Raw genomic sequence first — 4864 nt, forward strand, 5'->3', positions numbered from 1 at the left:
CCACTCGAGGAACAACTTTTCTTCGAGCGTATTTACGTTTGTTCTAGTGTTTTTGTGCATGACCAGGAGTACCAACAAGCAACCTTTGCTTTTTGATCCTGAGGTTGAGGCAACTGCTCTTAGAACACACGCAAGTGCGAAGAAAAGGAGGGCGGAGGCTCGTAAACAAGCTCAACAAGCCTCTCAATCTCTTGACATGGCGGCTCAGGCTCCCGAGAGAACTCTTAGGCAGTCTACACAACCCAAGGCTAGCAATGTTACCGTGGGGATTAGGATGCCGACTACTAATGCTGGAAACTTGGACATCAAATCCCATGTTATGAATATGATCACGGGAAATCCGTTCTATGGTCTTGACAATGAAGATCCCGTTGATCATCTGCAGAAATTCCTTCAAACATGTTCTTTACTAAAGATTACTGGGATGACTGACGACGAGCTCTACTTGTACCTCTTTCGTTTCTCTTTGGCAGGCAAGGCTCAACGTTGGTATAACTCTCTTCCCAACACCATTACTACTTGGGCGCAATTGTCTGATGCTTTCCTAGTGAAGTATTATCCCGGTTATAAGACTCATGACTACAGAGTTAAGCTCTATAGTTTCTCACAAGATGCGGGGGAAACTTTTCATGATGCGTGGGAGAGATTCAAAGATTACCAATATATGTGCCCTCATCACGGTATTAAGAAGGAATTTCTTATGAATTTTTTTTATAATGGTCTCAATAATGAGACTAAGAGGATGGTAGATGGTGCGGCTGGCGGCTCTTTCATGAACAAACAAACTTCTGAGGCTATTTCACTCTTGGATACTCTTACTGAAAATCAATGGAATAGCTCTTCTAGGCGCGCAGCTCAAGCACCAAGGAAGGGGAAGCATGAAGTTGAAACTTATTCTCTTCTATCATCACAAATCTCAGCTTTGAATGCAAAAATTGATGGGATGCGCATGAGTGCTAATACATCTACGCCAGTTAATGTTATGGCTACCTCTAGCCAAGTTGGAGTTGCTTGTGATTATTGTGGTGTGCATGGTCATTCTCTGATCGAGTGTTCTGTTAATCCCAATGGAGCTATGGGAGTGCTAGAGCAAGTCAATGCTTTTCAACCTTGTCCTCCTTTCAACAACAATAGCTACTATCCTGGAATTCAGAATCATCCTAACTTGTCATATCAGAGCAACAATGTGCTAAATCCTCAACAGCAACACTTTCCACCACAAGCACCACAACAACATTATGGGCAACATCAGCAATATCAGCCCAATCAAGGACCACCCGGTTTCCAAAGGCCTCCTCAACGCCATCAACAGCAGCAATTTCAGAACCAACAACCCTAATCCGAATTGGGGGAGTTGAAAAACATGATGGCCCAAATGGCCAAACAGCTTGAGCAACTCGGTACTCACAATAAAATGCTTGAAACTCAAGTCGCTCAATTAGCTACATCTAGCTCCTCTAGACAAGCAGGAGCATTGCCCGGCCAACCTACTCAACCACATGGCAAGGAGACCGCCAATGCAATCACTACAAGGAGCGGGTTGAGTTATGATGAACCACCCATGCCTCACAATGGAGAGTCAAATTCGAAAGATGTGGGCATTTCTGAAGCGATTACTGATGAAGCATCTTCTGAGGCAATGCACGAGAAGGAGAAAGCGAAAGAAGAGGCATTGCAAGTGCCTCCCATCACACTTCCTTTTCCCAACCGCCAAGTGAAGAGCAAGCTTGACAAGCAGTTCGATAAGTTCTTGGAGGTGGTTAAGAATTTGCAGGTAACAGTTCCTTTTACTGAATTAATCACACAAGTGCCTGCTTATGCTAAATTCATGAAGGACATATTGACTAGGAAAAGAGCTTTTAGTGAGGTGGAAACAGTTGTTTTTACTGAACAATGTAGTGCTTTGCTACAAAATAAATCCCCTCCAAAACTGAAGGATCCTGGTAGTTTCTCCTTCCCTTGTCACATTGGAAAACTGTTTATTGATAAAGCTTTATGTGATTTAGGAGCTAGTGTCAGTGTAATGCCTTTTTCTGTCTGTTCTAAACTGAAAATGGGAGTTCTAAAAGTTACTAATATTACTTTACAAATGGCCGACCGTTCTGTTAAATACCCTTTGGGTATTTTGGAGGACGTCCCTATTAAGGTAGGTAAGTTTTATATCCCTGTTGATTTTGTTGTTCTTGATATGGAGGAAGATCAACAAATTCCTATTATTTTAGGAAGACCTTTCCTTCATACGGCAGGAGCAGTAATTGATGTGAAAAATGATAGACTTACACTTTTTGTGGGGGACGACAATGTAACTTTCAACCTGAGCAATGCTTTGAAAGGTCCCATGCTTGAGGAAAAATGCTATGTTATTGATGTAGTTGATGTGATTTGTCATGATAACTTGCCCCTAACTCTTATGAAAGATCCTTTGGAGGCCGTTCTTTGTCTTGAATCTTCTACAGGTGATGCTAGCATTTGGAAGACTGAAATTGATGCTATTGAACAAGCTCTTTGTAATGAAGAGCTTAGTCACATTAAGAGCAAGAGAGTGCAGAGGTTAGTTCGGCCTATATGCAAAGTGGAGGTAAAGAAGCCCGAACTAAAACCTCTCCCTTCCCATCTTAAGTATGTTTTTCTTGATAAGCAAGAGCTTCATCCTGTTATCGTCAGCACTACACTCAATGATGCCCAACTTTCCCAACTTTTGGATGTTTTGAAAACTCATAAGAAGGCCATTGGGTATAGTGTTGATGATTTGAAGGGTATTAGTCCCGACTTTTGCATGCATAGGATTCATTTGGAAGAAAATAACAATCCTTGTATTCAACCACAAAGGCGCTTAAATCCTAACATGCAAGAAGTCGTGAAAAGTGAGGTATTGAAACTGCTTGACGCAGGCAATATTTTTTCTATTGCTGCATCTAAGTGGGTAAGTCTTGTGCAAGTGGTTCCCAAAAAAGGTGGGATGACTGTTGTTAAGAATGATAAAAATGAATTAATTCCCACTCGAACTGTCACTGGTTGGCGCATGTGCAATGATTATAGGAGACTGAATTTAGCTACTCATAAGCATCATTTCCCTCTCCCATTCATTGATCAGATGCTTGAAAGGATGATGACGATGATGATGAGCAGCAGGATAATGACTTTGACCCCATGGGTTAGCAGGCTCTTGCCCCCCTCTCAAACTCTGTGGACAGTGCTTGATTTGGCTTGGGGGGGGGGGAGTCTTGATTGTTGCTTTAGCCTACTCTCTTGTATATATTCCACTGCTCTTAGTGTAGTTGTTTTGGTTGGAGTTGGTTGTTTCTCTCCTCTTCCAGGTTCTTTTGTAAGTTGCACTTTGGATAACGTGATGATTTTTTGTGCTTCAGCTTGCATTATAAAGTTAATTGGTGAGATCTTCCCAACTCTTTTCATAATCTAGCTTTGAGTGTTTTTATTGCTTTCTTAGGATTGTTACATGGTTTGTACCACTCGTTAGGAGTGGGAGTTTACATGTGACCAAAAATATTGTATTGCTTTCTTAGTTGTAATGTATTTCTTTCTCCCTTGATGCCCCTTTGGATCTTTTTGACAAAGTATGTTTCCCTGTGCCCTATGGTTGAAATTTTTAACACTTGTGATTGCTGAGACTGGTCATTGTAGACTTTTGGGTTCTTTTTCCGATTCCTTGGTATTATTGAAACTTGTGTTTTTGAGCATTATTATCCATTGTTTGGAACAAGGAAGAGTTTACCTTGTAAGGATTTGGACTTTGATTTTTATCTCACTATTTCCTTCTTGAGTGATTAGTTCCTGGTGTATAACTGATCTCCATCTTGGCTTGGTACTGGTCTTGTTAGCTATGTAATTGCATGATGAGCATGATAGAAGGCCCTCATTTGCTAGAAACCGTGCAACATTGTTTTCAAAGACATAATTTGCCATTTGATCTTTTATTTTAAGCCCTACATTTTCTTTCATAACTAACCGCATTATAAACGTTTTTGACCCTATTTGATCAACCCAAGTCTAGCTTGGGGGAGCATTTGGTTGGTTAGTGGGCGATATATATTCTGTCATTTGGCTCACATTTACTTGCATGGGATACTTGAGTTAGGTTGATTGCTTCCTCATTGTTGTAGTGTGCTTCTTTATTTGGTCATATATCATCATCTTCTTCATAGTCCATATTCATGTAGTTTCAATTCAAAAAAAAAAAAAAAAAAAAAAAAAAAAAAAAAAAAAAACTCTCTTGGTTTGTCATATATTACCATCTTTTCATTATTCATATTAATGCAGTTTCAAAAAAAAAAATAAAATAATGTGGCTGTGAGTTTATGAATAAAATGGTTTAGCAATAGGGAGTGGTTTACAAAAAAAACGTAAATAAATAAATAAATAAAAATAAAAATTTCGTTTCACATCTTTTAATTTGTTGTACTTTTTCGCCTTTACAAGTTGTAAAATCTCTAGTAATTTAATGATGATATGACGGCGCTTTCCATTAATTGGGTTGGTTCGGTAGTTATGAGTTGAAGTTATTTGGAGTTGTTTTAGCCTCATCTTTAGGCTACGTTACTTTTTAGATTATGCTCCCCCAAAATAGACTTTCAGCTTGCATATTTTCAAATTTTGTCCTACCTTTGACCCAAACCCCATTGCAAGCTCAATAAAGACCTTCTTGATAATCATGCAGTTATATGTGCTTCCTCGATTTAATATCTTGCCAAGATTTGAGAGTATGTGCCGCATTTCGAGTCGACTTTTATAGGTTGAGTGATATTATTTCCCCTTCAAACACATGAGTGTTGTTGAGATGGGAGGGTGCCTTATTAGCATTTTAGGCTACAAAAATTGATTCATATGCACATCTTTTGCATATTTG

General features: G+C 39.4%; 1 non-coding gene across 1 annotated transcript; it reads right to left on the minus strand.

Annotated features, from left to right (window-relative positions):
• Positions 1-576: 576 nt before the first annotated feature.
• On the minus strand, positions 577-684 carry LOC130799048 (small nucleolar RNA R71). The gene has a single exon (XR_009039195.1). It is a non-coding gene; the product is annotated as a small nucleolar RNA R71 (small nucleolar RNA).
• Positions 685-4864: the final 4180 nt, after the last annotated feature.

This window comes from Amaranthus tricolor, chromosome 13 (assembly GCF_026212465.1).
Source record: "Amaranthus tricolor cultivar Red isolate AtriRed21 chromosome 13, ASM2621246v1, whole genome shotgun sequence".
NCBI classification, from domain to species: Eukaryota; Viridiplantae; Streptophyta; class Magnoliopsida; order Caryophyllales; family Amaranthaceae; genus Amaranthus; species Amaranthus tricolor.